At 41.5% G+C, this 24222-nt stretch overlaps 1 pseudogene; it reads right to left on the minus strand.

The window, feature by feature from the left end:
• Positions 1 to 1131: 1131 nt before the first annotated feature.
• LOC139424190 (zinc finger protein 585A-like) lies at positions 1132 to 23735 on the minus strand (annotated as a pseudogene).
• Positions 23736 to 24222: the final 487 nt, after the last annotated feature.

Below are 24222 nucleotides of genomic sequence, written 5' to 3' on the forward strand. Positions count from 1 at the left end.
AGATGGAAGGAAGTTCCATGCAATAAGGGCCCTATATAATACTGTACGCTTTCTTGAATTTGTTCTGGAATCTTGTGAACTGTGAAAAGACCCCCGGTGGCATGTCTGGTGGGATAAGTGTGTGTGTCAGAGATGTGTGTCATTTGACTTGTAAGAACTGTGATGATATCTGTACATTACAGGAACACCTGTGATGACAAAAGTACAATGATTCATGTTTTGCTTTAGCTTGAGATAAAGAATCAGTGGTAGACACCTTGCAAGTGCATGAAAAGGTCAACTGTACAAAGTCAGATGTCTGTGTGTTAAAACTATATTTTAGGTAACAGATGGATAAAGGGAACTAAGAGTTCCTGTTGATACTATGTTCCAGTCTTACTTCCAGTCTTACATGACTAGGTAGTGGATTAATTTGGCTTCCCTCCAGGCCTGAAAACAAAGACTTTCCTCTAGGCTCATGTTAAAAATATGACAGATAGGAGTGGCTATAGAGTCAGCTACTGTCCTCAGTAGCTTTCCATCTAAGTTGTCAATGCCAGGAGGTTTGTCATTATTGATCGATACCAATTGTTCCACCTCTCCCACACTAACTTTACAACATTCAATACTTGCACTGCTTTTCTTTCATTATGTTTTATTACATCATTCTTTATATCATTGATCTTGGCTTCTTAATAAAGTTGATTATTTTTGTTGAGTTTGGTCACATCATTTCTCAATTTGCAGTACAGATGTGCAGCCAGACTTATTAGCCACTCCTTTTGCCCCAACTCTTTCAAACATACAGTTTTTAAATTCCTCATCAATCCATGGAGCCTTTACATATTTAACAGTCAGTTTCTTAACAGGTACATGTTTATCAATAATTGGAAGAAGCAATTTCATATGGTAAAAACAGGTCAACACATTATCAGTCAACAATATAAGACAATGGGAGCACTGTGTATGTTCTCTGATGAGTTGTGAGTCAATGAGATGTGAAATATCAATATACATGCTAAGAGAAGTAATTTCTCTCTCCTGTGTAGATTCTCTAATGACGTTTAAGTGATTGTTATGAGTAATATGTTTTCCCAAAATCTAACCTTCTGTAAAGCCTTCTCCTCTGTGTCTCATGTTCTTTCAGGCTTCCTAAATGGGCAAATGCTTTGCGCCCTGGGAGGAGTGGTAATGCATCTCCCCTGTGTGTATGATCTTGTGCTGTTTCAGGGTCCCTAACTGGTTAAAACACTTGCCACACTGGGAGCAGTGGTAAAGCTTCTCCCCTGTGTGTATTCTCTTGTGCTGTTTCAGGGCCCCTAACTGGTTAAAACACTTGCCACACTGGGAGCAGGGGTAAGGCTTCTCCCCTGTGTGTATTCTTTCGTGTTTTTTCAGATCCCCTGTCTCATTGAAACACTTGCCACACTGGGAGCAGGGGTAAGGCTTTTCCCCTGTGTGTATTCTTTCGTGTTTTTTCAGATACCCTGCCCAGGTGAAACACTTTCCACACTGGGAGCATTGGTAAGGCTTCTCCCCAGTATGAATTTTCTCATGAGCTTTTAGGTGTCCTTTCTGCCTATACATCTTTTCACATTGCGAGCAGTGGTAAGGCTTCTCCCCTGTGTGTATTCTCTCATGTCGTTTCAGCTCCCCTGACTGGACGAAACACTTTCCACAGTGGGAGCAGTGGTAAGGCTTCTCCCCTGTGTGCATAGGCTTCTCCCCTGTGTGTATTCTCTCATGTCGTTTCAGCTCCCCTGACTGGTTGAAACACTTTCCACAGTGGGAGCAGTGGTAAGGCTTCTCCCCTGTGTGTATTCTCTCATGTCGTTTCACCTTCCACAAATCGTTAAAACGCTTTCCACAGTGGGAGCAGTGGTAAGGCTTCTCCCCTGTGTGTATTCTCTCGTGTCGTTTCAGCGTCCCCAAATTGTTACAACCCTTTCCACACTGGGAGCAGTGGTAAGGCTTCTCCCCTCTGTGTATTCTCTCGTGCCGTTCCAGCTTCCCCAAATCGTTAAAACGCTTTCCACACTGGGAGCAGTGGTAAGGCTTCTCCCCTCTGTGTATTCTCTCGTGCCGTTCCAGCTTCCCCAAATCGTTAAAACTCTTTCCACACTGCATGCAGCGGTAAGGCTTCCCCCTTGTGTGTATTCTCTCATGAGTTTTCAGGTTTCCTTTCTGGTTAAAACTCTTTCCACACTGGGAGCAGTGGTAAGGCTTCTCCCCAGTGTGTATTCTCTCATGTTGTTTCAGCTCACATAAGTGGTTACAACCCTTTCCACAGTGGGAACACTGGTGTCGTCTTGCTGGTTTGGACGTCCCTGGCTCTGGTTCCTCTGAATCTGGTCTTTCTCCTGCCAAAGACAGTGTTTTTTTTAAATAGAGACCCGAATGAAACCTCCACATGATAAAACGGCCTTGCTACGAGGGTAAATCCTAATCAGATCCCTCAATAACCTAAGGCCCGTTTTAACAATCTCAGTGTGATTTTAAAACAAATGTTGTAAAGTTTCCTGGTAATTACTGACAATGTTTACACTACTTATTTATTCATTCTATTTTCGTCAGAACACAAAAAACTAAACAGTTCTAGGACACTCAAGACACAGACGTCACTGGATTCCAATCGAGCAGGTAGTTCTAAATATATAACTTTCATAGCTGTATGATACAGAATGCGACCTACAGTCGTGGTCAAAAGTTTTGAGAATGAAAAATATGAATTTCCACAAAGTTTGCTGCTTCAGTGTCTTTAGATATTTTTGTCAGATGTTACTATGGAATGCTGAAGTATGATTACAAGCATTTCATAAGTGTCAAAGGTTTTTATTTACAATGACATTAAGTTGATGCAGTGTATATATTTGCAGTGTTGACCCTTCTTTTTCAAGACCTCTGCAATCTGCCCTGGCATGCTGTCAATTAACTTCTGGGCCACATCCTGACTAACGGCAGCCCATTCTTGCATAATCAATGCTTGGATTTTGTCAGAATTGTGTTTTTTTCATGTTTGTCCACCCGCCTCTTGATGATTGACCACAAGTTCTCAATGGGATTAAGGTCTGGGGAGTTTCCTGGCCATGGACCCAAAATACTGATGTTTTGTTACCCGAGCCACTTAGTTATCACTTTTGCCTTATGGCAAGGTGCTCCATCATGCTGGAAAAGGCATTGTTCGTCACCGAACTGTTCCTGGATGGTTGGGAGAAGTTGCACTAGGAGGATGTGTTGGTACCATTCTTTATTCATGGCTGTGTTCTTAGGCAACATTGTGAGTGAACCCACACCCTTGGCTGAGAAGCAACTCACACATGAATGTTGGTACCATTCTTTATTCATGGCTGTGTTCTTAGGCAACATTGTGAGTGAGCCCACACCCTTGGCTGAGAAGCAACTCACACATGAATGGTCTCAGGATGCTTTACTGTTGGCATGACACAGGACTGATGGTAGCGCTCACCTTGCCTTCTCCGGACAAGCTTTTTTCCGGATGCCCCAAACATTCGGAAAGGGGATTCATCAGAGAAAATGACTTTACCCCAGTCCTCAGCAGTCTCACCAATCCCTGTAACTTTTGCAGAATATCAGTATGTCCCTGATGTTTTTCCTGGAGAGAAGTGGTTTCTTTGCTGTCCTTCTTGACACCAAAAGTCTTCGCTTCACTGTGCGTGCAGATGCACTCACACCTGCCTGCTGCCATTCCTGAGCAAGCTCTGTACTGTTGGTGCCCCGATCCCGCAGCTGAATCAACAAGCCTTCTTCACAACAATTGAACCGCTCTCCTTGAAGTTCTTGATGATCCGATAAATGGTTGATTTTGGTGCAATCTTACTGGCAGCTATATCCTTGCCTGTGAAGCCCTTTTTGTGCAAAGCAATGAGGACGGCACGTGTTTCCTTGCAGGTAACCGTGGGTGACATTTGAAGAACAATGATTCCAAGCACCACCCTCCTTTTGAAGCTTCCAGTTTTGGGGGAGATTCAGTTAATTTGCATAGAAAATAGGGACTTTGCAATTAATTGCAACTCATCTGAACACTCTTCATAACATTCTGGAGTATATGCAAATTGCCATCATACAAACTGAGGCAGCAGATTTGGTGAAAATTAACATTTGTGTCATTCTCAAAACTTTTGGCCACGACTGTACACACTTCCTTAAACATCAAATAAGTAAATAAGTAATTTTAAGTGGAAGTCCAAAACTTGTTTTTAAGTTGAAGACACAAAGCACATCAGTAAAATCTCCCCGTTGTTGAAAGGGTTCGACACCTGCTGTTTTAGTGGCCCAATTTATTATTTAGACGTTCACAGGTTTTCAACATTTTGACTATCGCTGATGTGATATTTTGGGTAAAGTAAAAAATAAAGTGAAATATTTGGAAAGATGTTCCTAAAACTGATAGAAACTACAATAATCTTTTACATCCCTGTTAGTTAACATTAGTTAGTTAACATGTATTCTCTGCCAAGATAATCCATCCACCTGACAGGTGTGGCATATCAAGAAGCTGATTGACCAGCTTGATTATTACACAGGTGCACCTTGTGCCGGGGAAAATAAAAGTGACTAGTCACGTTTTGCAGCTGTTTCAGGACAGCACTACAGGGATTCTATTCAACTAACTTTAATAACTAGGGTTAATACCTGCCTGGCGCACCAACAAAACTTTATCTTTACCCCCCTCTAACAATACCGCTACAGAATTAGCATAGTAGGCCATGTAACTTAAGGTAATCTGAAATATTATTATTATTCCTTGACACCCATTCTGAAACTCACTGCAGCTCTTTGTAAGTGTTGCAGTCATTTCAGTTTCCGTGGTAGCTGACGTGTACGGTGTTGAGTCATCCGCATACAGACACACACTGGCTTTACTCAAATGTCGTTGGCATGTCGTTGGTAAAGATTGAAAAAGGTAGGTGCCAAACAGCTGCCCTGGGAATTCCTGATTCTACCTTGATTTTGTTGTACAGGCTTCCATTAAATAACATTCTCTGTGTTCTGTTAGACAGGTAGCTCTGGGGCGGCAGGTAGCCTAGTGGTTAGAGCGGTAGGCTAGTAACCGAGAGATTGCTGGATCGAATCCCTGAGTTGACAAGGTAAAACTCTGTCGTTCTGCCCCTGAACAAGGCAGTCCTAGGTCGTCATTGAAAATAAGAATTTGTTCTTAACCGACTTGCCTAGTTAAATAAAGGTCACATTTTAAAAGAAAAACTCTTCATCCACAATATAGCAGGGGGTGTAAGGCCATACGTTTTTTCAGCAGCAGACTACGATCGATAATGTCAAAAGCCGCACTGAAGTCTAACAAAACAGCCCAAACAATATTTTTATCGTCATCAATTTCTCTCAGCCAATCAGTCATTTTTAAGTGCTGTGTTTATTGAATGTCCTTCCCTATAAACCTGATCACAGCTTTCCTCAGTATTAGTTAATTAATTAACAGTGTCTAGAGTTTAGTTTGCCTGTTCAACAGTCTTATAAAGATAGGGGGGTTGACTGGGACAGGCAATGTAATATCCATGTTTTAAGGATAAGTTTTTGTAAAACAAGCCCCTTCCATTGGATCATCTTGAAATTTTCTCTCTAAAGCTAACTTTCATCAAGGTTTCATATGGTCTATTGGTTTCTCTCTTTTCATTGGCAGAATAATTTTTCAGTGTTATGATATTCATAACATCCATATCCACCAGTCTATCTTCCTGTCAACTAACAGAACTCCACTGGTTGTCCTGGTAACAGATACCGGTGGGCAGATCTATTGTATTTGTTCAAACTAAACTACAGCACTTACTTTGATGAGTCAAATCTGATCCTTTCATCTCTTCTCCTCCTCTCACAGTTCCACTCAGCCCCGTTGTTTTCCTGAAGTCCACCAGCAGCACAGACAACCTCTTCATACCCAGCAGTAAGGTGCGACCGGGAGAGGCACGACACATGGACTCCGGGAGGCTGGAAGGGCTAGCGTTGTCCTAGTAACCATAAAGAGGGGACACAGATACACATCATTATGGATGGTGATGTCACTGTTGTCATAAAGTGCTCTACAGAAACCCAGCCCAAGCCGATAAAGCAAGCTGTATGCTAGACCAGACCAAGCTGTACCATCTGGTGTTCTGATCTGGAGAGACTCTTCTCTGCCTTGTCAGCATCAGGATGTTGTTGAGGCTCCCCAGAGGATCCACCATAGTCATGTCTCTCTCCTGTGTGAATGAGAACATCAAACAGATGGTAAACTTATGATCTTCTATTGCAATCACAGAGTCTTACAAGAGGCATGAATATGTCTAAAAAGAGCCTAAAATGGCCACTTTCATCTTGATTTCCTAAAAAAATATTTGTGATGCAAATGTAAAAGGGTTGTTCCACAAAATGGGTGCCTTTTTTATATTTTAAGTAGAACATACGCAGCAATATTGAATTTTAAGACTGTTATACTAGATGAGGGGAACTTTAATGTCAACCACGTGGAGAATTCAATACATCTAATTGAAAAGTCCCAAAAGTATATGAACCAATGGCAGATCGACCATTTAACAATTCCTACAGTAAGAATGCCCATTAAAAACCCCACATTAGTTCAACAACTGCATAGTTTGTCCCTGTTTTTAAGACAGTACTCACTGGTGTCAATCGGATCTTCTGTCTCCTCCTTTTTCACTCTCAAAACGTCTTCCTCCTTCACGTTTATTAAGATAGCATCCTCTTCCTCTCTAAAGGGTTCGTTCTCTTCTTTCACTATAACAGCCTCCTCTTCCTCCTTTTTCATTCTGAAAGATTATTTCTCCGTAAAACAGACCTCTTCATTAGCAAGGGAGGAGTAGTTCAGTGAGCTCATGGTCAGGGATGTTAGCTAGCTAGCTAGCATTAGCGACTAGCCTAGTGCTAACCTCAGTATCAATCTTTAACAAGTTTGCAAATTGAACAAGCACATTAGGTTAAAGTTCACCAGTAGATACGTCAACCGAAATTTGTCTAAAACACTGAGATTAGCTAATGTACAATAACATGGTCTAAAGAATCAATCTTTCAGTTTTACGTTGTCTAGCAGGCTACCCGAGGTGGTTGAAAGAGTTGGCGCCTTGTTGTTCCTGAAGAAGCGTCCCGTCCAGTCCATTACACGTCACGCAAGAAGCATCACCTGAAAGACGCCCATCGCCATCAGCTGACTGGAGTGGGTAACGCAGTTTGGAAACAATAGGTACTACACTTTTTGTGATGGAAAGAACGTCATAATAATTTAACAATAAGCAGATATATTTTCTCTTATGTTTTACAAATAATACTTTCCTGTACACAGACGTAGAAGCTTAAAATGAATATGTGGATGATGAATAAATACTTCTACGAATAGGTAGTGTGTTAAAACACATTTGTGTTAATACTCTGTTCATTTTTCACATTCGTTTTTATTAGATGTGACCATACTTTTCCCTTAAAGCCACGCTCTATACAATACAAATCATACTGTAAACAATAGAGCAAATGCATCACATGCAACAGAATCGGCTAAATGAATTCACCCCTGATGATGCGTAAACACAGTTCACTTTCACAACTGCCACGTTGTATTTCCTCTCACATCAATTCGCTCACCTTTTCCCTTCGCTTGTGGACGTCAATGCACAACACATCAGCTGTAGGTGACCAGGAGTTAAAACCTTTCCAAACCAAACCATTTCATATCTGCTACACACAGCCTACATCGTTGTCACCATATTAGCTAAAGTCAACACAGCTAATATAAGTAACTTGTTAGTAAACCTGCTACAATCATGACAGAGCTCCTCTGTGGAGATGCTACATGTTTCATCATTAGATGCTACAGTCCTTCAACAATGGATGTCATATGAATCTTTACCACTTGGATCTGTAATAGGAGTAGTATTTTTCCTCGACTTACCTGTGTCCCCGCACATTGACTCTGTACCGGTACCTCCTGTATATACCCTCCACATTGACTCTGTTCCGGTACCTCCTGTATATACCCTCCACATTGACTCTGTTCCGGTACCTCCTGTATATACCCTCCACATTGACTCTGTTCCGGTACCTCCTGTATATAGCCTCCACATTGACTCTGTTCCAGTACCTCCTGTATATACCCTCCACATTGACTCTGTTCCAGTACCTCCTGTATATACCCTCCACATTGACTCTGTTCCGGTACCTCCTGTATATACCCTCCACATTGACTCTGTTCCGGTACCTCCTGTATATACCCTCCACATTGACTCTGTTCCAGTACCTCCTGTATATACCCTCCACATTGACTCTGTTCCGGTACCTCCTGTATATACCCTCCACATTGACTCTGTTCCAGTACCTCCTGTATATACCCTCCACATTGACTCTGTTCCGGTACCTCCTGTATATACCCTCCACATTGACTCTGTTCCGGTACCTCCTGTATATACCCTCTACATTGACTCTGTTCCGGTACCTCCTGTATATACCCTCCACATTGACTCTGTACCGGTAATACCTGTATATAGCCTCCACATTGACTCTGTTCCGGTACCTCCTGTATATACCCTCTACATTGACTCTGTTCCGGTACCTCCTGTATATAGCCTCCACATTGACTCTGTACCGGTAATACCTGTCTACAGCCTCCACATTGACTCTGTACTGGTACCTCCTGTATATGGCCTCCACATTGACTCTGTACTGGTACCTCCTGTATATAGCCTCCACATTGACTCTGTACCAGTAATACCTGTATATGGCCTCCACATTGACTCTGTACCGGTAATACCTGTATATGGCCTCCACATTGACTCTGTACCGGTAATACCTGTATATAGCCTCCACATTGACTCTGTACCGGTAATACCTGTATACAACCTCCACATTGACTCTGTACCGGTAATACCTGTCTACAGCCTCCACATTGACTCTGTACTGGTACCTCCTGTAAATGGCCTCCACATTGACTCTGTACTGGTAATACCTGTATTTAGCCTCCACATTGACTCTGTACTGGTACCTCCTGTATTTAGCCTCCACATTGACTCTGTACCGGTAATACCTGTATATAGCCTCCACATTGACTCTGTACCGGTAATACCTGTATACAGCCTCCACATTGACTCTGTACCGGTAATACCTGTATATAGCCTCCACATTGACTCTGTACCGGTACCTCCTGTATATGGCCTCCACATTGACTCTGTACTGGTAATACCTGTCTACAGCCTCCACATTGACTCTGTACCGGTACCTCCTGTATATGGCCTCCACATTGACTCTGTACTGGTAATACCTGTCTACAGCCTCCACATTGACTCTGTACCGGTACCTCCTGTATATGGCCTCCACATTGACTCTGTACTGGTAATACCTGTATACAGCCTCCACATTGACTCTGTACTGGTAATACCTGTCTAGGTATATCACCACAACATGCATCATTACAGATCTCTTGAACAGAGATGCCTTTAAACAATGTATATGTTGTAGCCAGACCTCTGGTGGATTGAGCCATCAAGCCCTCTGGAGGTGTCAGATCCTTGCTACTATAGAACCTCATGAAGGTTCATCACCACAACATGCATCATTACAGATCTCTTGAACAGAGACGCCTTTAAACAATGTATATGTTGTAGCCAGACCTCTGGTGGATTGAGCCATCAAGCCCTCTGGAGGTGTCAGATCCTTGCTACTATAGAACCTCATGAAGGTTCATCACCACAACAAGCATCATTACAGATCTCTTGAACAGAGACGCCTTTAAACAATGTATATGTTGTAGCCAGACCTCTGGTGGATTGAGCCATCAAGCCCTCTGGAGGTGTCAGATCCTTGCTGCTATAGAACCTCATGAAGGTTCATCACCACAACATGCATCATTACAGATCTCTTGAACAGAGATGCCTTTAAACAATGTATATGTTGTAGCCAGACCTCTGGTGGATTGAGCCATCAAGCCCTCTGGAGGTGTCAGATCCTTGCTACTATAGAACCTCATGAAGGTTCATCACCACAACATGCATCATTACAGATCTCTTGAACAGAGATGCCTTTAAACAATGTATATGTTGTAGCCAGACCTCTGGTGGATTGAGCCATCAAGCCCTCTGGAGGTGTCAGATCCTTGCTGCTATAGAACCTCATGAAGGTATTTTTTTATTTGCATTTATTTAACCTTTTTTTAACCAGGAACTAACTAACTATATTTAACCAGGAACTAACTAACTATATTTAACCAGGAACTAACTAACTATATTTAACCAGGAAGACTAATTGAGAACAAGTTTTCATTTACAACTGCGACCTGGCCAAGATAAAGCAAAGCAGTGCGACAAAAACAACAACACAGAGTTACACATAAACAAATTGGCAGTAGAGAACTGGAAGGAAAGGCAGCCAAAGGAAGTGTTGGCTTTGGGAATGACCAGTGAAATATACCTGCTGGAGCGTGTGCTATGGGTGGGTGTTGCTTTGGTGACCAGTGAGCTGAGATAAGGCTGGGCTTTACCTAGCAAAGGCTTATAGATGACCTGGAGCCAGTGGGTTTGGCGACAAATATGTAGGGTAGTATATGGGGCTTTGGTGACAAAACGGATGGCACTGTGATAGACAACATCCAGGTTGCTTAGTAGGGTGTTGGAGGCTATTTTGTAAATGACATTGCCAAAGTCAAAGACCGGTAGGATAGTCAGTTTTACGAGCGTATGTTTGGCAGCATGAGTGAAGGAGGCTTTCTTGCGAAATCGGAAGCCGATTCTAGATGTAATTTTGGATTGGAGATGCTTAATGTGAGTCTGGAAGGAGAGTTTACAGTCTAACCAAACACCTAGGTATTTGTAGTTGTCCACATATTCTAGGTCAGAACCGCCCAGAGTAGTGATGCTAGTCTGGCAGGCGGGTGCGGGCAGCAATCGGTTGAAGAGCATGCACTTAGTTTTACTAGCATTTAAAAGCAGTTGGAGGCCACGGAAGGAGTGTTGTATGGCATTGAAGCTCGTTTGGAGATTTGTTAACACAGTGTCCAAAGAAGGGCCAGATGTATACAGAATGGTGTCGTCAGAGTAGAGGGGGATCAGAGAGTCACCAGCAGCAATAGGGCGACATTGATATATACAGAGAAAAGAGTCGTCCCGAGAATTGAACCCTGTGGCACCCCCATAGAGACTGCCAAAGGTCCGGACAACAGGCCCTCCGATTTGACACACTGAACTCTATCTGAGAAGCAGTTGGTGAACCAGGCGAGGAAGTCATTTGAGAAGCCAAGGCTATTGAGTCTGCCGATAAAAATGCGGTGATTGACAGAGTCGAAGCCTTGGCCAGGTCGATGAAGACGGCTGCACAGTACTGTCTTTTATCGATGGCGGATATTATATCGTTTAGGACCTGGAGCGTGGCTGAGGTGCACCCATGACCAGCTCGGAAACCAGATTGCATAGTGGAGAAGGTACGATGGGATTCGAACTGGTCGGTGATCGTTTGTTAACTTGGCTTTTGAAGATTTTAGAAATGTTGGGCAGGATGGATATAGGTCTATAACAGTTTGGGTCTATATGTCAGAGTCAAGGCCCGCGGGCCACATCCGGCCCGCAAGAAGGTTTTTTACGGCCCCTGGGATGATCTTGATTTATTATTAGAACCGGCCCGCAGCAAGCCGGCAGCCCGCAGATCTTTTACACGCACCAATACTACATTTCCCACAATGCAAAGGTGACGCACCGAGCAGTAGGCTGCTTCATTTCAATATTTATTGGCACAGCAGTCGTCAGCATCACAGTAAAATTAACTTTCAGATACCCATCAAAAATGGCAAAACGGAAGGTGGATACTGAGAACCGGGGGTTTCAAACAAGGTGGGAGTCGGAGTATATGTTCACGAAGGTAGCTGGAAAACCTGTGTGTCTTCTGTGTGGAGAAAGTGTGGCGGTACTGAAAGAGTATAATCTGAGACGACATTATGAAACGAAACACGCGGACAAAAACAAGAATATGGACATGGAACAAAGGCTACAAAAGGCAGAGGAATTAAAACGAGGCCTCAAATCTCGACAGGCTCTGTTCAAAAAAGCCAAATCACAAGGCCAGGCTGCTGTCAAGGCCAGTTTTATTTTGGCAGAAGAGATCGCTAAATCAGCCCGGCCATTTACGGAGGGGGATTTCATCAAAAACTGCATGATTAAAGTTTGTGACGAAGTTTGCCCAGAAAAAAGGCAACTCTTTTTAAATGTGAGTCTGAGCAGAAACACCATTGCCGAGAGAGTAGACCAGTTGTCCATCAATCTAAAAGAGCAGCTTGTGAAAAAGGGAAAAGATTTTATTGCATATTCCTTGGCTGTGGATGAGAGCACCGACATTTCTGACATTGCCCAGTTGTCAATTTTCATCCGCGGAGTGGACTCCAACCTAAGCGTGACAGAGGAGTTTTTGGCTTTACGTCCTATGCATGGCACAACTACGGGGCATGATTTGTATGAAGAGGTGTCAAGATGTGTAAATGAGATGGAGCTGCCTTGGGAAAAACTCGTGGGTTTGACAACCGACGGAGCACCTGCGATGTGTGGACACAGGAGCGGACTGGTGGCGAAGATACGGGAAAAGATGCAAGAGGAAAACGCGACAGGTGAGCTGACAGCTTATCATTGTATCATACACCAGGAAGCGTTGTGCGGTAAAGCCTTGAAAATGGAGCATGTAATGAGCATCATCACGCGCACAGTTAACTTTATCAGAGCCAAAGGTTTGAATCACCGCCAGTTCAAGGCATTTCTGACGGAGTTAGAAACGGAGCATGGTGATTTGCCTTATCACACAGAGGTGCGATGGCTAAGCCAGGGAAAGGTGCTTCAAAGATGTTTCGAGCTTCGTGAGGAGATTTGTCTGTTCTTGGACAGCAAAGGGAAAGACACAACACAACTCCGAGACGAAATGTTTCTGTGTGAAATGGCTTTTCTGTGTGACATTACGAGTCATCTGAATGCAATAAACTTGCAGCTGCAGGGTCGGGATCGTGTCATCTCTGATATGTACAGTACAGTGAAGGCATTTAAAACCAAACTGACTCTGTGGGAGACGCAGATGCGGAAAGAAAATTTGAGCCACTTTCCCAGCTGCCAGACCATGAAAGAGAAGCTCTCTACCAGTGCGTTCCCGAGCACACAGTTGGCTGATAAAATAGGTATGCTTGCCGCTGACTTTCGACGCCGATTTGCTGACTTTGAAGCACAAAAAAGCAGGTTGGAACTGCTCGGTAACCCATTTGCTGTTGACGTGGAAAGCTCACCACCAAACCTCCAAATGGAGTTGATTGACCTCCAATGCAATGATGCACTGAGGGCAAAATATGCGGCAGTGGGTGCTGCGGAGTTCGCCCGTTTCCTCCCCGGCACAATGCCCCAGCTGCGCATCCAGGCTGCTCAAACGTTGTCTATGTTTGGCAGCACATACCTGTGTGAACAACTGTTTTCTTTGATGAACCTGAACAAAACATCACACAGAAGTCGACTTACTGCTGAACACCTCCACTCAATTCTGAGGATTTCTTCAGCTCAGAGCCTTACCCCGAACATTGATGAACTTGTGGAAAAGATGGGACACCACCAAGTATCACCCTCAACCTCAAACAAGTGAACATTACTGTGCAATCACATATTTAGAGTTTTTACTCAGTTCAAGTTTAAAAGTTAAAATTTAATATTTGTTTTCACTGCATGTTACTTCTCCTTAAACAAAGTGTTGTTTTTGATTAATAGATTTTTGCACTTTATTTTTTTGTATTTCAATCCAATTATATTTTAAAAATATTTCAGTTGAGTGGATGATAGAAAATTGCTATTATTGTTTTTTCTTTGAAGTAAATTTAGCCCACTTTTGCTAAAATAGAAAATATAGTCTACTGATGGTGCCTTGAATACCGGTTTCTTTCATTTAATGTTCATGTTATGGGGATATTTATATAAAGGAAATTTGTCTTTTGTGTCTGTTGAAAATTAAAGATTACTGACAGAGCCATAAGAAAATATTGCTTTATTTATCTGATCATATTGTAATATATTTGTTAGGTTTTCAGTAGGTTCAATTAGGTTCACTAGACTATATGCGTCATTTAAAAAATTTTCAATGAACATTCGAACAGTCCGGCCCTCGTCTTGTAGCTGATTTTTTTATTTGGCCCTCCGTCCATTTGACTTTGACACCCCTGGTCTAGAGTGTCTCCCCCTTTGAAGAGGGGGTTGACCGCAGCAGCTTTCAAATCTTTGGGGATCTCAGACGATACGAAAGAGAGGTTGAACAGGCTGGTAATAGGGATTGGAACACTCGGCAGATAATATTTAGAAAGACAGGGTCCAGATTGTCTGGTCCTGCTGATTTGTAGGGATCCAGATTTGTAGGCATCCAAAAAATATAATGTATGTACCAACGACAGATTGACAATTAAACAATTTATACAGTACTGAACAACATATTCAAGTGTAGAACTTCAGTAGAATGCCCCTTTAAAACCCCACATTAGTTCAACAACAGTTTGTGCCCTTGTTTAAGACAGTACTCACTGGTGTTAATCTGATATTCTGTATCCTCCTCTTGCACTCCCAAAACGTCTTCCTCCTTCACTTTTATTGAGACAGCATCCTCTTCCTCTCTAAAAGGTTCTTTCACGATAACAGCCACCTCTTCCATTCTGAAAGGTTCTTTCTCGTCTTTCACTGTAACACCGTATGGGAAAGGGAGAAGGAGGAAGGGGGTTGGACCCCCACCACACCCCACCCCACTCCACTGGGTAGCACAGAGCAACACTTTAAGGGGCATTGCATTCATAATGGCGCTGACTAGGGAAACGCTCCCGCTGTTCTTAGAGCCTGTCTGCACGTTCAAACTAAAACAATGTAACTAATAATGGTGTGAAAAATGCCCCTTAGATATTAATTCGGAGGGCAGATATTATTCAATATTAAAGCAGTAGACCTCTCATTAAAGGCGTCAGTCAAAAGTTATACTTAAATTCAAACTGGATTTAACAAAAAATTATATGAAAAGTGCACATTTGTAAATCCCAAACTCTAAAAGCAATTGGAAAGGTAGATACAAATGATTTGTGACGTGGTTAAAATAAAGAATGTAAACAAGATGCTGGAGCGGCAGGGTAGCCTAGGTTAGAGCGTTGGACTAGTAACTGGAAGGTTGCAAGTTCAAACCCCCGAGCTGACAAGGTACAAATCTGTCGTTCTGCCCCTGAACAGACAGTTCCTAGGCCGTCATTGAAAATAAGAATTTGTTCTTAACTGACTTGCCTAGTTAAATAAAGGTAAAATAAAAAATGAAAATTACAGTAGTGGTGGCATTTTCAAAACAGGTTTTCAAACACTTGTAGCCCGATTAGCAGGACAATAGACTCTTTATATCCCGGCTACTGTAGGTGTGAACATCCCCCTACCTGCAATGTATTCGATTCTTAAGTGTTACATTTCTAACTCAAAACAGCAGTACAGTATATATTCGTCAACATCTTTATGCTTTCTTTAACAATGATACAAATCCTCTTTCAAAATGCATATGTTTATTTAGTTATGGATCCATAACGAACTACTATGGGAATAAATATCACTGAATGACAGAAATATTGGAACAAAGTTGTCTAATGAAGGTAAACAAATTGTTGCTAAATGGAAAACCCTCTTTCAAAACACACACGGTCATGTCGTACAGCGCCATTATGGCTATTAGCAAGAAGCTGGACAATAGACTTGCCTAGGAGGAGGATAGGGGGAGACTTCTATCTTCAAATGTATTTCTTAGTTAGGTTGGCTGTATCACAACCGGCCGTGATTGGTTGAAATTTCAGTTTAATCCACCAGAAAAGACCAAACAAATAATACAGCAAAAAGTATTGTTATGTATCACATCTGACTGTGATTGGGAGTCCCACAGGGCGGAGCACAACTGGCCCAGCGTTTCTCTCCCTCTAAAAACAGAAATACATGTTTTGGCCTTTATTCAGATTACAATCGGTCACTTTCGTTTTTTGAAAACAAAATAACCTCCAAAATATCGTTATATCCTATCAAGTTGATGGCACAGTCATGTAGCCGGGCACCTACATATAGCTGAGTGACTCACTCATCCATGGCTTTGGATCAAAATAAATAAGTATCAACATTCTTTCTGATAGTCTTTAATAAAGAAATATTTTGGTTATCCTGAGCTGGACAGTATTTTAATAGCCCATTATGTGCTATTATCAGGACAATATACCTTCACCAACACCTCTCTGATGCAGGTTCGATACCCGCGCCGGCCGTCACTGGGAGACCAATGCGGCGGCTTTTGGTTTTAATTTAGAATCCTCTATATGTAATTATTGGCGGAGAGTCAGGTCATATTTTTCAATTTACTGACATGAGTCTCACTAGTGTTGAGTAATGTGCTGTTTAAAGTGGTGTAGGTCTTATTTATTTAAAGAGCATATTGAAGCTAGAAGCAATAGGATTAGAACCAATAGGATTTGAAGCAAAAGCCTCCAACTATTTTAGCACTGTTTCGCGCTGCTCTGAGACAAGCATGGGGACTGGTCTTGATAAATGAATTAGATTGTTTTCTCCGTTTGGGTATTGGTTAGACTACAATTATACAATTATGGTGTAGAAATGTTATGTTCTTAGTGTAACCTTTATTTAACTAGGCAAGTCAGTTAAGAACAAATTCTTATTTACAAGAACAGCCTACTCCTTCCTCCACGTCTGGGAATTGAACCTCGTTCTCCGGTGTGCCAGCACGACACGGGGATTCTTTAGCTAAATAGCCCAGTACTGTAGCCTACTCCAGACCGTCACGTTGTACAGGGCCATATTTTCCATCCTTACGGAAACCCAGAGGGTTTTTAGTTTTCTTTGTAATTTAAACACCATAATATGAACTTCTTGGGATAGGGGGCAGCATTTTCATTTTTGGATTAATAGAGTGAATAGAGTGCCCAGAGTGAACTGCCTCCTACTCAGTCCCAGATGCTAATATATGCATATTATTATTAGTATTGGATAGAAAACACTCTGAAGTTTCTAAAACTGTTTGAATGATGTCGGTGAGTATAACAGAACTCATATGGCAGGCAAAAACCTGAGAGAAAATCCAAACAGGAAGTGGGAAATCTGAGGTGTGTAGTTTTTGAACTCACCCTTATCGAATACAGTGGGATATTGGTCATGTTGCACTTCCTAAGGCTTCCACTAGATGTCAACCGTCTCTAGAACCTTGTTTGATGCTTCTACTGTGAAGTGGGGCTGAATGAGAGGGGAATGAGTCAGAGGTCTGCCTGAGTCCCACGAGCTGACCACGCGCGTTCATGACAAAGTTAGCTTGCTTTCCATTGCTTTTCTACAGACAATGGAATTCTCCGGTTGAAACTTTATTGAAGATTTATGTTAAAAACATCCTAAAGATTGATTCTATACATCGTTTGACATGTTTGTACGGACTATGGGTTATTTTGCACTTCCTAAGGCTTCCACTAGATGTCAACCGCCTTTAGAATGTTGTTTCAGGCTTCTCATGTGAAGCCGGATGAGAGCTGTTTGACTAAGGGGTCTGGCAGCAGCCTCGTTCTCAGTCACGCGCATTTCACATGAGAGGTATCTCTCGTTACATTGCTTTTCTACAGACAATGGAATTCTCCAGTTGGAACATTATTGAACATTTATGATAAAAACATCCTAAAGATTGATTCTGTACTTAGTTTGACAAGTTTCTTCGACCTGTAATATAACTTTTTTAACTTTTCGTCCGACTGGATTTGTTTACCAAACGCCCCAAGAAAAGAAGCTATTTGGACATAAATGATGGACATTAACAAACAAAACAAGCATTTATTGTGGAACTGATCATCAAAGGTAAGTGAATATTTATAATGCTATTTATGACTAATGTTGACTACCCAACATGGCAGATATTTCTCTGGCTGGTTTGGGCTCTGAGCGCCGTTCTCAGATTATGCTTTTTCCGTAAAGTTTTTTTGAAATCTGACACAGCGGTTGCATTAAGAAGTGTATCTAAAGTTCCATGCATAACACTTGTATTTTCATCAACATTTATAATGAGTATTTCTGTGAATTCATGTGTCTCTCTGCACAATCACCGCATGTTGGAACTACTGACCGTAACGCGCCAATGTAAAATGAGATTTTTTTTATAAATATGAACTTTATCAAACAAAACATACATATATTGTGTAACATAAAGTCCTATGATTGTCATCTGATGAAAATCATCAAAGGTTAGTGATTCATTTTTATCTCTATTTGTGCATTTTGTGGCTCCTCTCTTTGGCTGGAAAAATGGCTGGGTTTTTCTGTTAGTTGGTGGTGACCTAACATAATCGTTTGTGGAGCTTTCGCTGTAAAGCATTTTTGAAATCAGACACTGTGGCTGGATTAACGAGAATTATATCTTTAAAATGATGCCTAACACTTGTATGTTTGAGAAATTTTATTTATGAGATTTCTGTTGATTTTTATTTGGCTGAAATTTCATTGGCTGTTGGCGAGGGGTTCCGCTAGCGAAACTGGGTTCAGGTTAATCAAATTAATAAAGAAACATTTCTTGATATCAGTCCCATTTACATTGTTCTTACAAAAACAAGTTTTAAATGCTCTAGTACAGCCACTATTGAAGGCAATCAAATGCTTCTCAAAGATGCCCTCTGGTGGTCAAACTAGCACTTACTAGCATTATTGGTGACAGTGGGTGACACGTAAATAACATGCCATAGAATTCTGTGGCACCATGCAAGCTGTGCTGCAGTACGCTGCAACTTTTAAAGGATGAACCACTGTACTCCATATTCAATTCATGTTTTCTAACAAAAACACATAAATATATTTGCATTGTACAATTTAAATTCATATGGTATAAACAAGAAAATACATTCTCAGTCAACAATTAAAGACAATGGGAGCACTGTGTATGTTCTCTGATGCATTTTAAGAAGTCAAGGAGAAGTAATTATTCTCTCCTGTGTGAATTCTCACATGTTTTTTCAGCTTTCCCGAATGGTTAAAACGCTTTCCACACTGGGAGCAGTGGTAAGGCTTCTCCCCTGTGTGTAGTCGCTGATGAACTTTCAGGGTTCCTAAGTGACTAAAACTATTTCCACACTGGGGGCAGTGGTAAGGCTTCTCCCCTGTGTGGATTCTCACATGAATTTTAAGTGACTGTGAAGAGTAATAGGTCTTCCCACAGTCTGAGCATTTGTAAGGCTTCTCCCCTGTGTGCAGTCTCGTGTGCTCTTTTAGGTTTCCTGAATAGTTAAAACTCTTTCCACACTGGGAGCAGTGGTAAGGCTTCTCCCCTGTGTGTATTCGCTCATGAGATTTCATGTTTCCAAAGTGACTAAAACTCTTTCCACATAGGGAGCAGAGGTAAGGCTTCTCCCCTGTGTGAATTCTCACGTGACTTTTAAGTGAGTGTGATGAGTAATACATCTTCCCACAGTCTGAGCATTTGTAAGGTTTCTCCCCTGTGTGTATACGCTCATGAGCTTTGAGAGTGTCTAACCGCTTAAAACTCTTCCCACACTGGGAGCAATGGAAAGGCTTCTCCCCTGTGTGTATACGCTCATGAGCTTTGAGGGTGAGTAACCGCTTAAAACTCTTCCCACATTGGGAGCAATGGAAAGGCTTCTCCACTGTGTGTATACGCTCATGAGCTTTGAGGGTGTCTAACCGCTTAAAACTCTTCCCACACTGGGAGCAAAGGAAGGGCTTCTGCCCTGTGTGTATTCCCTCATGTATTTTCAGGCTTCCTGACTTGGTAAAACTCTTTCCAATCTGGGAGCAGAGGTGTTGACTTGCTGGTTTGGACGTCTTTGGTTCGTCCAAGTTTGGTTTTCCTCCTGCCAAAGACAGAGTTTATTTTTAAGACAGAGCAGAATGAAATCTCCACATGATAAAACTGCCTTGCTATGAACTTTAAACCAAATCAGATCCCTCATTAACCTGAGGCCAGCTTTCAAACATTTCATAATTTAAAACCATTTTTGTGTGATTTTAAAACAAATGTTGTAGAGCATCCTGGTAATTACTGTTTACAAGACTTATTTGTATTTCTGTTTTACTAGTCAGAACACAAAACACTAGACAGTCCTATGACACTCAAGACACAGACATCGCTGGATTCCTATCAAGCAGGTGGTTGTAAATATATAACCTTCATAGCTGTATGATACAGAATGTGACCTACACACTTCCTTAAACATTTAATAAGTCATTTAAAGTGGAAGTCCAAAACGAGTTTTTACGTTGAAGACACAAAGCACATCAGTAACATCTCCCCGTTGTTGAAAGGGTTCGACACATTGCTGTTTAAACCAATTTCTAATTTAGACGTTCACACATTTGGACTATCATTCATTTCATGATATTTTGGGAAAAGTAAAAAAGAATGTGAAATATTTGGGGTAGATGTTACAAAAAATATAAATATGTAAAGTGTTGGTCCCATGTTTCATGAGCTGAAATATCCCAGAATTCTTCCATACGCACTAAAGCTTATTTCTCTCAAATTCGGTGCAAAATGTGTTTATATCCCTGTTAGTTCAAATTTCTCCTTTGCCAAGATAATCCATTTACCTGACAGGTGTGGCCTAATGTTGAACACTTTTTAGGTTACTCTATGATTCCATAAGTGTTATTTCATAGATTTGATATCTTCACTATTATTCTACAATGTAGAAAATAGTAAAAATAAAGAAAAACCCTTGAATGAGTAGTTGACTGGTAGTGTATATGGTCGATTCCATGGGAAAGTCAACCTGAACATGTGTAACGGAGGTGAGAACGTGCCGTAAACTCACTCCACAGCTTGAAACGTTTTTGACATCAATTGAGCCAATTGGAGGTGTACCTGTGGATGTATTTCAAAGGCCTACCTTCAAACTCAGTGCCTCTTTGCTTGACATTATGGGAAAATCAAAATAAATCAGCCAAGACATCAGAAAATAAAATGTAGACCTCTACAAGTCTGGTTTATCCTTGGGAGCAATTTCCAAATGCCTGAAGGTACCACGTTTATCTGTACAAACAATAGTACGCAAGTATAAACACCATGGCACCACGCAGCCTTCATACCGCTCAGGAAGGAGACGCGTTCGGTCTCCTAGAGATGAAACGTTTGACCCAAGTTAAATCATTTAAAGGCAATGCTACCAAATACGAATTGAGTGTATGTAAACTTCTGACCCACTGGGAATGTGATGAAAGAAATAAAAGCTGAAATAAATCTCTCTACTATTATTCTGACATTTCACATTCTTAAAAATAAAATGGTGAACTAACCTAAAACAGGGAAATTTTACTATGATTAAATGTCAGGAATTGTGAAACTGAGTATAAATGTAGTTGGCTAAGGTGTATGTAAACGTCCGACTACAACTATACATTTGCATGTTTAACACGTTCTGTAGATCAGACGTTAATGAAGCAATGCAGAACACATTGAAGTGTCTGGAGTTTTGTCTGCCGCTTCAAAAGTCTTGTAATGATGGGGGGGGGGTTCACTGGGACAGGCAATGTCACATCCATAATGTTGTTAGGACAAGTTTTGTAAAATTTGCACCTTACATCAGATCATCTTGAGACTTTCCGTCTAAAGCTAACTTTTTATATGGTCTATTGGTTTCTCTCTTTTCATTGGCAGAATCCTTTTTCAGTGTTATGATATTCATAACATCCATATCCACCAGTCTATCTTCCTGTCAACTAACAGAACTCTGCTGGTTGTCCTGGTAACAGATACCAGTCTATCTTCCTGTCAACAAACAGAACTCTGCTGGTTGTCCTGGTAACAGATACCAGTGGGCAGATCTATTATATTTGTACAAACTTAACTACAGCACTTACTTCGGTGAGTCAAATCTGATCCTTTCTTCTCTTCTCCTCCTCTCACAGTTCCACTCAGCCCCGTTGTTTTCCTGCAGTCCACCAGCAGCACAGACAACCTCTTCATACCCAGCAGTAAGTTGCTACCGGGAGAGGCTCGACACGGGGACTCCGGGAGGGAGGAGGGGCTAGCGTTGTCCTGGTAACCATAAAGAGGGGACACAGACACATATCTTTATGGATGCTGATATCACTGTTGTCATAAAGTGTTTTACAGAAACCCAGCCCAGCCCTCGATAGAGCAAGCTGTATGCTAGACCAGACCAAGCTGTATGCTAGACCAGACCAAGCTGTACCATCTGGTGTTCTGATCTGGAGAGACTCTTCTCTGCCTCGTCAGCATCAGGATATTGTTGAGGCTCCCCAGAGGATCCAGGATAGTCATGTCTCTCTCCTGTGTGGACGAGAACATGAAACCGATTGTAAACTTATGATCTTCTATTGCAATCATAGGGTCTTACAAGAGGCATTAATATGTCTAAAAGGACCTAAAATGGCCACTTTCATCATGATTTCCGAAAATATTGTTTGTGATGCAAATGTAAAAGGTTTGTTCCACAAATTGGTTGGCTTTTGCGTCCCATTGATCTTTTAAGTAGAAAATTTGCACCAATATTGAATTTTAATTCAATTTTATATTAGATGAGGTGCACTTTAATGTAGACCACATGGAGAATTCAATACATCTAAATCTAAGTCCCCAAAATATATGTACCAAATGCAGATTTTACATTTAACAATTTATAGAGTACGAAACTTATTAAAGTGTAGAACTTCAGTAGAATGCCCCTTAAAAACCCCACATTAGTTAAACAACGGCATAGTTTGTGCCCCTGTTTAAGACAGTACTCACTAGTGTTAATCTGATATTCTGTATCCTCCTCTTTCACTCCCAAAACGTCTTCCTCCTTCACCTTTACTGAGATAGCATCCTCTTCCTCTCTAAAAGGTTCTATCTCGTCTTTCACTGTAACAGCCTCCTCTTCTTTCACTGTAACAGCCTCCTCTTCTTTCACTGTAACAGCCTCCTCTTCTTTCACTGTAACAGCCTCCTCTTCTTTCACTATAACAGCCTCTTCTTTCACTATAACAGCCTCCTCTTCTTTCACTGTAACAGCCTCCTCTTCTTTCACTGTAACAGCCTCCTCTTCTTTCACTGTAACAGCCTCCGCTTCTTTCACTATAACAGCCTCTTCTTTCACTATAACAGCCTCCTCTTCTTTCACTATAACAGCCTCCTCTTCTTTCACTGTAACACACTCCTCTTCTTTCACTGTAACACACTCCTCTTCTTTCACTGTAACACCCTCCTCTTCTTTCACTGTAACACCCTCCTCTTCTTTCACTGTAACAGCCTCCTCTTCTTTCACTGTAACACACTCCTCTTCTTTCACTGTAACACCCTCCTCTTCTTTCACTATAACAGCCTCCTCTTCTTTCACTGTAACACACTCCTTTTCTTTCACTGTAACAGCCTCCTCTTCTTTCACTATAACAGCCTCCTCTTCTTTCACTGTAACAGCCTCCTCTTCTTTCACTGTAACACCCTCCTCTTCTTTCACTATAACAGCCTCCTCTTCTTTCACTGTAACAGCCTCCTCTTCTTTCACTGTAACACCCTCCTCTTCTTTCACTGTAACACACTCCTCTTCTTTCACTGTAACACCCTCATCTTCCACGACAATGTTCAGTCCCAGAGCTTCTTTTTCCGTCCAGCAGACCACCTCTTCTTTAGCAGGGGAGGAGTAGTTTAGTGAACTCATGGTCAGGGATGTTAGCTAGTTAGCATTAGCGACTAGCCTAGTGCTAACCTCAGTATCAATCTTTAACACGTTTTCAAATTTAACAAGAACATTAGGTTAAAAGTCATCAGATGATAAGTCAACAGAAATGCGTTTAAAACACTGAGATTAGCTAATGTACACAAACACGGTGTAAAGCGGCAATATATCGGTTTTATATTGGCTAGCAAGCTACCGAGGTGGTTGAAAGAGAAGCCGTTTTGTTGTTCCTGAAGAAGTGTCCCGTCCAGTCCATTATACGTCACACAAGAAGCATCACCTGAAAGACGTCCATCGCCATCTGCTGATTGGAGTGGGTAATGCAGTTTGGAAACAATAGTTACGACACGTTGTATTAGAAAGAACGTAATTTAACAATAAACTGATACATTTTCTCTTGCTTCTTACAAATGATACGTTCCTGTACACAGACGTAGATCTTAATATGAATATGTGGATGATGAATAAATACTTCTATGAATAGGTAGTGTGTTAATATACATTTTCTCTGTTCATTTTTCACATTCGTTTTTATTAGATGTGACCATACTTTTCCCTTA

Source organism: Oncorhynchus clarkii, chromosome 13 (genome assembly GCF_045791955.1).
Source record: "Oncorhynchus clarkii lewisi isolate Uvic-CL-2024 chromosome 13, UVic_Ocla_1.0, whole genome shotgun sequence".
Classification (NCBI taxonomy): domain Eukaryota; kingdom Metazoa; phylum Chordata; class Actinopteri; order Salmoniformes; family Salmonidae; genus Oncorhynchus; species Oncorhynchus clarkii.